The sequence below is a fragment of the Dendrobium catenatum genome, unplaced genomic scaffold, assembly GCF_001605985.2.
Source record: "Dendrobium catenatum unplaced genomic scaffold, ASM160598v2 fragScaff_scaffold_459, whole genome shotgun sequence".
Taxonomy (NCBI): Eukaryota; Viridiplantae; Streptophyta; class Magnoliopsida; order Asparagales; family Orchidaceae; genus Dendrobium; species Dendrobium catenatum.
In genome coordinates this window covers 1320837-1333602 of record NW_021318921.1, presented here as the reverse complement: position 1 = coordinate 1333602, position 12766 = coordinate 1320837, and positions in this window count along the sequence as shown.

The window sequence follows — 12766 nt, the reverse complement described above, 5'->3', positions numbered from 1 at the left end:
CACCTACTTATGCCATTGGGCATCGTTGTTTTCCACACGAAGTGGGCATCGCTAGGATTTTGGCCTTTTCCAGTTTTGGGTACGATACCCCCCCCCCCTTTTTTTTCCTTTTTTTTTCTGTGAGCCTTAGAGACCATTAGGGTCAGTTAGGCCTGTAGAGTAGGCCACCTATTTATGCCATTGGGCATCGCTGTTTTCCCACACGAAGTGGGCATGACTTTGATGATTTTCTGTGCGGGTACCTTGGCTGGAGGGTACCCTTAGGGCGTGTTTATTTATTTTTTCTATACTCTGGATGTCATGCATGCATTTATTTTTACACACCTTACTTCATACTACATTTCACTTACATATATGCATTAAATCAATATACTTAGGGATATTTTGTAGCCATTTCATGCATCATACATAGCGTTAGGTAAGCCTCTTGCATATTATAGAGTCCCTGATTGAAATCTTTTAAACTACAAATCCTTGATTTCTCAGGATAGAGCTTTCCTATCTTGTATACATATAGGACGTTTGATTGTGTTTAGGATGTTAGTTGGCAGCTCACTCCAAGCAAGCATAAGCCCAGGTTGTTCACCCCTCGGTGTCTCTTTCATCTGTGTTTTGAGTATGTTATTTCTCTTAGGATAGTAATCCGGCTTTTGATCTTCTAAACTCAATATTTTAATCATATCTTTATCCATTCAAAAATGTCTAATCATCATTAAGGGTAAATAGAAGAGACTATTTGGAATAGAACTTAGGAACTTTATCTGTGCACCAAATCAAGAAGTGAATAATACAACATCCTTAATCGAGAGTTTTCCTAAGTCAATGCTTAGGATGTAATTAACTACGGGGGCTTGCGCCCGTAGAAAACTGATCCCACAATCAAATAAACCCTATTCGAGCCGATGTATCGAATAGGGGAAATCTCGTGAATTTTGGGTTATAAATATTATTATCCATCGAGGTTGGTAGGTGAAAGCCGCTATCCTCCATGGCTAATCATATTTATAACTCCATCTGCTCTTCCATCGGCCTGCTTGTGTCGATTGTAAAATCCTACGACCATTTTGTCCTACGGGATAGTGTGATCGTACCCTTTGCATTCGAATCACACGAGCAGAATCCTTTCGAAGACCCACACCGTGGTTAATTATATCTTAAGCTGGAGCCCTAAAAAACTCTCGATTAAGGATCTGATATTATTCATTCCCAAGGAAGGGATTGGTATAGAAGGGAGACTAATAAATCCTACTCAAAGGAAAAGAAATGGTTAAGAAATGGCTTAGTCAACATACACAGCTTAGATTCACACTCGAAGGGACTAAGGTATCAAGAAGAGACTAGAGGGAGGAAAACAAAACACTCTAAGCATGCAAAAGGAAAAGATACAAGTGGCGTCATCCATGTGATGTATATAGACATGATTTATAGTCCCTAAAGAAGAGGGAACTTACCAACTGATTAGGCATACTACGAGACACTCAATGTAATAGTCTTGAATCATAGATCTAAGGTGGGTTTAGTGTTCTACCCAATACCCATATCCTAACTAATGCACCTAGGCTTACATCCTGCCTAAAAAGGAATGCTAGCTAACTACCTAAATGCATAAAATTTATGATATTCAATATTTATGAAACATAGGTAGGTAGTTCAATTTTTGAAAGTACGGTTGACGTCTAGAGAGTTTCTTAATTGGCCCTAAACTCATGTAGAGTGAATGCTCCTAGAGCTAATGCAATGCATGTTGATTAAAGGGCTTTCAAATAATTAATGCTTAATATTTAAAAAATAGGCTTATAGAAAATAATTTTTTTAAAAAATTAGGCTTCCCTAGGTCCAGCACCTCATCCTCATAGGTTAGATTATCCGGACTCTACCCGTAGATAGAAAAGTATCTTATTAGAAGGAGAGAGAATAATGCAATAATATGCATGCGACCCTAGATGACTCTAGCTATTCCCTAGGTCATTAAGTTTCAAAATTATTTAAATGATAAAATTTTGAATATTAATTACTAGTAGAAAAAAGTTTTTTTTTTATCCTAGAGAGCCTAGCACAAATTAGACCAAGCACATGCAATAAAGAAATCTAGAAAAATATGTAATTTCTACTACACAATTAAAATAAACACATAAATATAAATCCACAAAATATAGAAAAATCAAAAGTCTACGGCAAGTGTTATATAAGTACAACTCATGATCTATAGAAAAGTAATAGTGGTTAGGCTCCACCGACAATAACCTAGATTTTAATTCTAATAAATGACGCGAGTCTTAAAAGCAAGACATTTTGTCTTCAAGTCTTCATCTTTGAGTGGATCATCCTTCTCCGGATTGTCTTCCTTTGGTTCATCTCATTCGAATTTCATGTGATTCGTCATCCAAAAGGGTACTCAAATGAATAAGAAATTCTCTATGAATGGCCTTTTTTTCTCTTTGGGTACCGAGTGCTTTAAATGCCTCACTTTTAAAAGACTTTCACAACTCAATATGAATTATAATGAATTACATTATAAAAAGGAAAATCTAGACCAGGACTGAACCTGCAAGGTTATCATGATAAAATCACAAGCAGTTATATATAATAACCAAAGTAGTTAATTTATGTAAAGAAAACAAATTTCTAATCACACTTGACCATGCTATTTTAATTTACGGAGGGTGCTTTAGTAATTTCTGAAGCGCCTGTAGAAAATGTCATTAGTTTTAAAGCTCAATAATCATTGCCCCCTCTATTAGTGTTGTATGAGCATGACCACATGCATAAAACATTATTAGTATCAAAGCGCCCCTAGCCCATGGAAATTTAATGCACAAATCATATCACAAGTAAAGTATAGAAAATATAATAATGAAATAAATATCATATCGATCATAATACAACAAAACAAACCAAGTCAATCAACACTCGTGCCACACACAGATCATCACAACATAGAAAATATAAAAAAAAAACACCGACCCTAATACTAGAGCAAGAAGTGGTGCCCTAGAAAATTTTATATGGTGTAGCAGGCTCATGTGGTTTTGAATAGTTCCTATGTCGGGTACTTAGTTCAAGTTGTTTCAAGTTCAGGTTTGTTAAAGGTCCGAAAGGGGAATTTGATAAAAATTTAAGTATTAATGAATTATGATCCACTTTTAATTAATTTTAGTTTATGGATTCATTTTAATGTTTAGGATAGTGATCTTTAGAGTTTAAGTAGATTTAGTGAATTTTAGAAGGACTGGTTCCTCCTATACAAAAAGCTAAAGGGGTCCAAAAGGTATCAATTAGAAATAAGCTAGGTTTGGGAGTTCTAGCATTTTAGTTAAATATTAGGCCTTAAGGAGAGAAGTTAAACTATGAGTTTGTTGGATTTGGAGTTTTCTAAACCAAGTTATAAATTTTAGAAGTTTTAGACAATTAAGGAATTATCGAACTTGATTAATATGGGGTATTTTAGGAGTTCTTATCCAAATTAGCTCCAAACTACTTCGAATCACCCCCAAAGGTTAGAAAGAACTTAAAGTGAGGTGTTCCTAAGTGTTTGGGAAAAATTTATAATTTTAAATAATTTTTAATTATTTAATTAAGATAAAAAGGTGATTTTTAATCTAGATTAAATTAAGATTTAGATTAAAGTTCAATTTAGATGCCTTAATTATTTAAGATTAAGGGTTAAAATATAAAGAGTTTGAGATATTATAGATGGGATATCCATTTGTCACTCGAACAAGATTTCAAAATAATTCAAAAATAATTTTTAATTTCAAAATATTTAGTCATATTAATTATTAAAATTAATAATAATTATATAGTGACAATAATTAAATAATATAGAAATAAATCAGAAAAAAAATTTAATATCTAAAAATCATTTCAAAATAAAATACACATTTTATTTTGAAAAATTTAAGGTATTATATGTAATAATTTTTTTATTACTTTTTAAAGGTAATTTAATTTTAAATTAATTAATCATTAATGAACTAGTTTATGTAATTAATTAAAATAATTCAAAAAAATATATAAATTTAAACTTAAATAATGAAAGTAATTTCTGTGAAAATGATAAAATATTATTAAAAAAGAATTTTTGAATTTTATAAAATATTTTATCATGTATAATTAGTTATTAATTAGAAATAAGAAATAATTAGTTGTTAGAATAATATAAAATTAAATTAATATTTTATTCTAATTCTATTTTTAAATGATAGGAAATATTTTTTTTTTTAAATAATGATATATAATTTGTATATTTTTTATCTAAAAATAATTTAAAATAATTATTTAATGAAAATTGGCTTAAAAATACAATTAAAAAACTAATTTAAATTAAAAAATTATGCCGGTGGTGGTCATACACATGGCAAAGCATTACCGGCAGATTCAAAATCGCGGACATGATTTTCAATAATTGCCAATGATTGTGCCGAATAATTGAAAACTGTCGCACAATGCACAATCATTCGTAATGGTTATAGCGGCGTTGAAAACGACGGCAGATCACTTATTATTTTAAATAAGTGAATAAAGTGTCAAAGTCTGATGCCTGCTTGATCACAACATGACATAAGGGAAGTAAAGGGTGATGAGGAATGCCTCCTAGAGAATCTATCGAGCTCTCTCAACCAGATAATTTTCTATATACGTCTGACCATTTCATCTTGACAAATAAAGAGGAGCTCAATACTCATTTGATCATTTCAAACAAGTGAATAAAGAGTCAAAATCTAATATTTTCTTGATCACAACAAGACATTATAGAAGTAAATGATGGTGAGAAATACCTCCCAGGGACTCTGTCGGGCTCTCTCAGTAGGGTAATTTTCTACATATGCCTTACTATTTTATCTTAACAAATGAGCAGGGTCTCAATACTCACTTCATCATTTTAAATAAAAGAATAAAGAGTCAAAGTCTGATCCTGCTTGATTATAATAAGACATCAAAGAAGTAAATGGTGATAAGGAATGCCTCCTAGGGACTTAATCAGATTCTCTTAACTGAGTAATTTTCTTCATATGCCTTACCATTTTATCTTAGCAAATGAAGAAGGACTCAATAATCACTTGATTATTTCAAAAAATAAATAAAGAATCAGGTTCTGATGCTTGCTTGATCATGAGAGGATATTAGAAAAGTAAAGGGTGGTGGGAATGCCTTTTAAGGACTTTACCGGGCTCTCTCAACTGGGTAATTTTCTTCATATACCTTACCATTTCAGCTTAACAAATAAAGAGGGGCTCAATACTCACTTGATCATTTTAAATAAGTGAATAAAAAGTCAAGGCCTGATGCATGTCTGATCACAACAAGACATCAAAAAAGTAAAAGGTGATGAAGAATGCCTCTTAGAGACTTTGTCAGGCTCTCTGAATTAGGTAATTTTCTATATCTGTCTGATCATTTTGACTTAGCAAATGAAGAGAGGCTTGATACTCACTTGATCATTTCAAACAAGTGAATAAAGAGTCAAAGTCTGATGCATACTTGAATATAATAAGACATCAAAGAAGTAAAGAGTGGTGAGGAATGTCTCCTAGGGCTCTGTCGAGCTTTCTCAATCGGATAATTTTCTACATATATCTGACCAAATCGACCTAGAAAATAAAAATGGGCTCAATACTCACAGGATATTTCAAACCAGTGAATAAAGAGTCAAGGTGGTGGGGGTGTGCCTCCTAGGGACTCTATAGAGCATCTCACAAAGTATGTAATTAAGTAACCAACTACCTGCCCAACCCTATCGAGGCAGCAGGATAGAAAGAGAATGTCACCTCAACACAAACCTGATACAAATTTATGTAGTGATGTGAGGGAAAAAGTAAAAGTAATTTAGGTGGTGTGGTATGCCTCCTAGGGACCCTATCGGGTACCCCGTTAGGTAAGTAAGTAACCAACTACCTGCCTGACCATATCAAAATAGTAGGATATAAGGTGAAAGTCACCTCAACACCGTCCTAATATAGATCTGTGTAGGGATGCGTTGGAGAAAGTAAAAGAGTTTGGAAGAATTCCAAGAAAAAAGTTGTTTGAGAATTCTAGAGCTGACTTTTAGTTACCACGTAGTAGAGGATAAATTATCGTGTCCACAAGTATTCAAATGCTGACGGAATTCCTTAGGCAACTTTATTATTAGATCAAAATAATAGAATAAAAGAGGGGGAATTTAAGTTCTTAGAGAGTAAAGCCATGTTCTACTTGTGATAAGGATAATTGATTTTGCTCAACTGAGTACTTCATTTTTATTATTATTATTATATATATATATATATATATATATATTATATTCATAATTAATGACTGGAATACAAAGAGATGGAGATAAGGTTGGCTTTGATAACCAAGGCCATACTCGCCATATGAACAAAACTAGAAAGCACAACCATAATAAAAATTGATATATAAATAGAATTTGTAGAAGGATAGTGGATCAACATTATCACTCCCCACTAATACGGGTTGGTATGGACCTAGTATCACATCCTTTAAGGATCTTAATCAATCGTTTTGATATCCCAGACCACATTTAACTCATGTGAACAAATTGGAGAGCACATCTATAATGAAATTGATAGAATAAAAAAATAACATAAGGATAATAGATCAATATCATCACACTTGACTAATATAGGTGGGCATGGACCCAATATCTTATCTAAAAAAAAAGGTTTGAATTATTAGTTTTAATATCTCAAACCATGCTTGGGGGTGACAAGCGAAATTGGATAAGATCAACTATCATATCATGATAGATAGAAGAAAGAAATTCAAATAGGGGCATTGGATCAACATTATCACACCTGATTAACTTAGATGGGCATAGTTTCAGTATCACCTATTTTAAGAATTTAAATCAATGGTTTTGATATCTCAGACCACCCTTGGGGTTCCAAGTAAAACTAGGGAGCATAGTTATGATAAGATTGGTAGAAGAAGAAATTCATAAGGATAGTGGATCAACATCACTGCACCTAACTAATGTAGGTGGGCGTAGACCTAGTATCACATCTTAGAAAGAATTTTGAGTAAATGGTTTTGATATCCCAGACTGCATTCAACTCATATGAACAAACTGGGGAAGCACAATTGTAAAAAGATTGATAGAAGAAATGGAATTCATAAGGATAGTGGATCAGCACCATCACACTTGACTAATACAGGTGGGTATGGACCTAGTATCATTCCTTAGAAAGGGGGGATGAACTAAGGATTCTATGTGATAACACCAATGTGATCGATGTGCACAAATATAAACATAAATAGCCCTGCGGCGTATTAGCGTATCACCTTTAAGGAAAGCTTTATACTCTTTGTAACAAGCATCGTGTGGTAGAGGACAAATCATCATGGCCACACAGACTGTCAAAAAGTAAGAAGAATCCTATCAAGATGTACACAAAGAAAGATAAGAGAAAATCTAAAAAAATAACACAAATTAGTTTTGATAACCCATACCAAACTTGAGTGTACCAAGTAAAACTGGGACAGAATAACTATCGTATCATGACCGATAGAAGAAAGAAATTCACATAGTGGCATTTGATCAATATTACCACACCTGACTAATGTAGTTGGGCATGAACCAAGTATCACCTCTAGAAAATGGATTTAAATTATTGGTTTTGATATCCCATACCACACTTGGGGTGCTAAGTGAAACTATATAAGAATAATTATCATAGTATGTTCAATAAAAGAAGGAAATTCATACATGAATATTGGATCAATATCACCACACCTGACTAACATAGGTGGGCATGAACCTAGTATCACCTCTAGAAAAAATGGATTTGAATTATTGGTTTTGATATCCCATACCACACTTGGTGGTGCCAAGTGAAACTGGGTAAGAATAATTATCATAACATGACCGATAGAAGAAGGAAATTCATATAGGGACATTGGATCAACATCACCACACCTTACTAACATAGGTGGGCATGGACCTAATATCATCTATAGAAAAATGTATTTGAATTATTGGTTTTGATATATCAGACCATGCTTGAGGGTGACAAGTAAAACTAGGTAAGATCAACTATCATATCATGACTAAAAAAAGAAAGAGATTCAAATAGGGACATTGGATCAACATTGCCATACATGATTAATGTAGGTGGGCATAGACCTAGTATCACCTCTAGAAAAATGGATTTTAAAAAAATATTCCTACAACATATTAGCATATCACCTTTAAGGATAGCCTTATACTCTTCGTAATGAATATTGTGCGGTAGAGGATAAATCGTCGTGGTCACACAGACTACTAAAAAGTAATAAGGATCCTTTCATGGGGTACAAATATAGAGGGATATTTTATAGGGCGCAGGGAGGCTCGCTAGTGTATAGTGAACCACCATGACTAGTGAAAAGAGTGTCAGAAGGTCTTTGAGAGGAATCCTCGACTCTCATTCTATAAATTTAATGAGGAATAGGTTGTTTGCTAATAGTCTGACATCGAAAATATCCTTCCTCATCTTAGCTACTATCAACAACTACTCCACCCTCAGGTATCAAGTACATATGAATGGTAGGAAGGCGCTGGGTTCTACCTGACGGTCTCAGGATGAGAGAGCTGAGCAAATACATAAACTCGATGGAAAGAAGGCAAGAAGAAAAACCATAAGAAAAGGAGTAAGATAGACAACGGGCGGAATGGCCCATAAGGCCGGAAGGAAAGCGACCATAGCTAAGAGAAACCCCCAACTAAGAGGGGAACCTAACTAAGAAAAGGATCCTAGCTAAGAGTAGGACATATTTAATCTAAGGAGTGCTAATTATAGAGTACACATAAGAAAGAATTATATAAGATCCAAAGATGGAGAAAGAAACATGTCCCACCATATTCATCAGAAACCTGGACCTCCGAAAGGGATCCACCATAGTAGAGTGCAAAGGGTATACGACCGCACCACCTCGAGGGATAGAAATGATCGTAGGCCTCCGCGCTCTTCGTAGGCGGGCCAATGGGAGGGTAGATTAGATCATACATAAGATTAACCATTGAGTATAATAGCTCTCGCTAGCACACCCTGATGGGTGATAATATGCACTATCTCATCAGTGTCATGGGGTTTGCCCCATCTGATATATCAGCTCGAGTGAGGTTTATTTATTATGAAATTTTATTTCCCATGGGCACAACCCATAGTTAATTATATCTCAAGCCGAGGCCCTAGAAAACTCTCGATTAACGATCTGATATTATTCCTTCCCAAGGAAGGGATTGGCATAGAAGGGAGACTAAGAAATCCTACGCAAAGGGAAAGAAATTATTCAAAAATGGATTAGTCAACATACACAGCTCGAATTTCACACTTGGAGGGACTAAGGTATCAATAAGAGACTAGAGAGAGGAAAATAAAACACTTAAAGCATGTATAAGGAAATGATAGAGGTGGCATCATCCATGTGACGCAGATAGGCAGGATTTATAGTCCCTCAAAAATGAGGATTGAATGGAGATAGAAGATCTGCACCAAATTGAAGACAGGTTCTTTTCAGTTTTGTCAGAAAAAATGGGAGTTTAGGAGGTGCATTTTGGAAGGATGGCCGAAGTCTACTTATTGTCTGGAGGAGGAGGATGTCAGCAGTTTAAACAGAGAATTCTCTATTGATGAAGTAGAGATGGTCATAAAAAATTTTGGGAACTATATAGCTCCGAGAAATGATGGAGTCACTTACTCATTTCTTAAAGGCTACCAGGACATCATCAAGGAAAATCTGTAGAGAGCTTTGAATCAGTTTTTTCTTACAGGAGAGATGAATTCCACTTGGAAAGAAACTCAAATCATTTTAATTCCTAAAGTTTCTTGCCCAATATATCCATCCAACTTTAGACCAATTAGTTTGTGTAATGTAATTTACGATGTGGCGGCCAAAGTCATTCTTAACAAATTATCTCCTTCTATTCACAAAGTAATCTAAACTGAACAAGCAGCGTTTCGGAAGGGCAGAGCTATGTCAGATCACATCATGATAGCCCATGTGATCTTCCACAATTTCAGATTTTCAAAGAACTTTAGCGATTTGGTTTCTTTCAAGCTTGATTTGGAGCAAGCCTTTGACTCCATGGGATGGCCTACATTGGAAAAAGCTATGAGGTATTTCGAGTTTCCATCTACAATTTCTACTTTAATTATGGAATGTGTTACAAGTTCAAAATTTTCTCTAATAATTAATGGGAGCACATCAAATTGGATTGAGGCTAAATGTGGATTTCACCAAGGTTGTCCCTTATCTCCTTATATGTTCATTCTTTGTTCTCAATTGTTGACAAATGCTCTTACTAAAAGAGGTGAGAATTATGGTATAAGCATTTCCTCAAATGGGCCAAGGATCTCACATTTGTTATATGCGGATGATATCATAATTTTTTCAAAAGCAAATGTGAAGGAGGTCAAAAATATTAAATATATTATTAATGATTTCTGTGGTTGGACTGGGAAAAAGGTGAATGCTAACAAATCATTTGTGCTTTTCGGGAGAGCTGTAAATAGAAGGAAGAAGAAAAAAATAAAGCATATTATGGGGATAAAAAGTGTTAAAGAATTTTAATATCTGGGGACAAAGATATTCTTGAGGAGGTTAGTTGGCCAAGTCTTCCAATTCATTATTAAAAAGGTTCTTAAAATGATCAATATTTGGGGAAGTAAATTCATTTCTTTGGTTGGAAAAATAAACCTAGTCAAGTCGGTTTTGCTTTCTTATACCGTTTTCCATAGTACTCACTCCATGATTCCAAAAAGTATTCTTGAGGAGATGGAAAAATTGAGTAGAAGCTTCATTTGGAATAAAAATAATGGGAGTCATGGTATGCACTTTGTTAGTTGGAAGGTTATGTGCTTACCTACTAAATGGGGTGGAAGAGGACTTCACTCTTGTTATGATAAAGTTGGGTCATTAAGAGCAAAACTTGCATGGAGGTACAATCAAATGGAAGAATACTTATTGCACAAAGTGTTATTTCCCAAATATGGATTCATTTTTGAGAATCAGTTTTCAAAAAGAAAAGGTTCTACAGCCTAGAAAATTATCAAAAATGGTGGAGACTTCTTAGACCAATTGTAAGGTGGAATGTTGTAGATGGAAAATCTATAAATGCTCTCAAAGACACTTGGGTATTGGATAAAAATCTCAATAAATGGCCAACTTAATTAATTCCTCAAGAATTAGAAGAAGTCTCGGTGGACAGATTTATTTCAAATGGAAGATGGGATGCAGAGGAACTAAACAAAGTATTTGGATTAGAACTTATTAGTTTGATTATGCAAACTAGCATATATGCTGATTTATCGAAAGACTGCTTGGAGCTTATATAAAACAGATCAGGCAAATCAATATCTGGCATGGCTTTTGAAGCTTCAGTTTAGAATTCTCAACATATTTTCTATTGGAGCTGGATAAAGAAGACAAAGCTCTCACCTAGAGTTGAAGGTTTTTGGTGGAAACTTTTTAACAGAGCAATCCCGACATTTGAATTCCAATGCTATAGAAGATTGTAAATGCAAAATAGATGTCCTAGAGGTTGCAATATGATAGAAGATATTAAACATATAGTTATGTTGACCTCATTTTTGTATGAGGTCACTAAGGCCCTTCCAAACTCCAGATCAATCCTAGATCCTACGATCCACTCTAGACTTTAAGATTCTTTCCTAGAGCCAGACCTTAGGGCCTACTCTAGAGCTTAAGATTCTTTTCTAGATCCAAGACCTTAGGGCCTACTCTAGAGCTTAGGATTCTTCTATATCCCAAATTCTAGAGCCCCTCTAGATCCTAGATCTTAGAATTCCGCTAGATCCTAGGATCAACTCCAACCTCAAATCAATCCCTACCTTTGATCAACTCCAACCTCAAATCAATCCCTACCTTTGATCAACTCCAACTTCAAATTAACCCCTATCCTTGATCAATTCAAATTTCAAACCTCATTCAATTCAAATCCAAATTAATTCAAGCTTCAAACACACCCAAACTTTGACCCAATCAACTTGAGAATCCAAACTTCAATCTAGACTTTGATTCTACCTTTGATCTAGCTTTGACCCTATCCATTCATTAACAACCACCACATGATTGTAAATGATTTGGATACTTCAATATTAATCATTCAAACTTAAAATCCATTCCAAATCCAGAAATCCAGACTCAAATCCAAAGTCTTAAGGCCCTGTCCTAAAGACCTTTTTCAAGGATTTTTCAAACACTTCAAAACCCAGTCAAATGACATATGATTCAAGATCTATCACTTGAAAAGTGATAAGACATGTCTCTAGAGGATACCCTCCAATTTTGAGCCCATTCTGAGGTCTCTAACTCCAGAATCTGAATTAAAATCCAAAGGCTGTAAAACCTTCAAATATTTACAGCCTATGCCATTGGACCTAACACCTTAAAGATTTTGATCTTGGAGCCCTCATCAAAGCCTCAAATCACTTCCAGACCCTTGATTGTAACCCATTGAGCAGTAAACTGCATTTTTCAGACCCATTTTTGACCCTAGTTGACCAATGGGTCAAAATTGACCAAAATAACACTATGGGATTTCAAAGGCCCATTTCAACTCAAATCAACTCCAAACTCTTTGAAACCACTTCCAACAAGTTTCAAATATCAAACCCAACTTGTCTACGCGACCGTTACTGTCAGATGGCACATAATCTTTTGCTCTCAGGGGTTTTCCTCTAAGCCTGTCTCTAAGCTTTTGGTGAGAAGTTTTGAGTTATTAGGTTGTAAAATTATGCAACGTACACAGCAGAAAATATAGAAG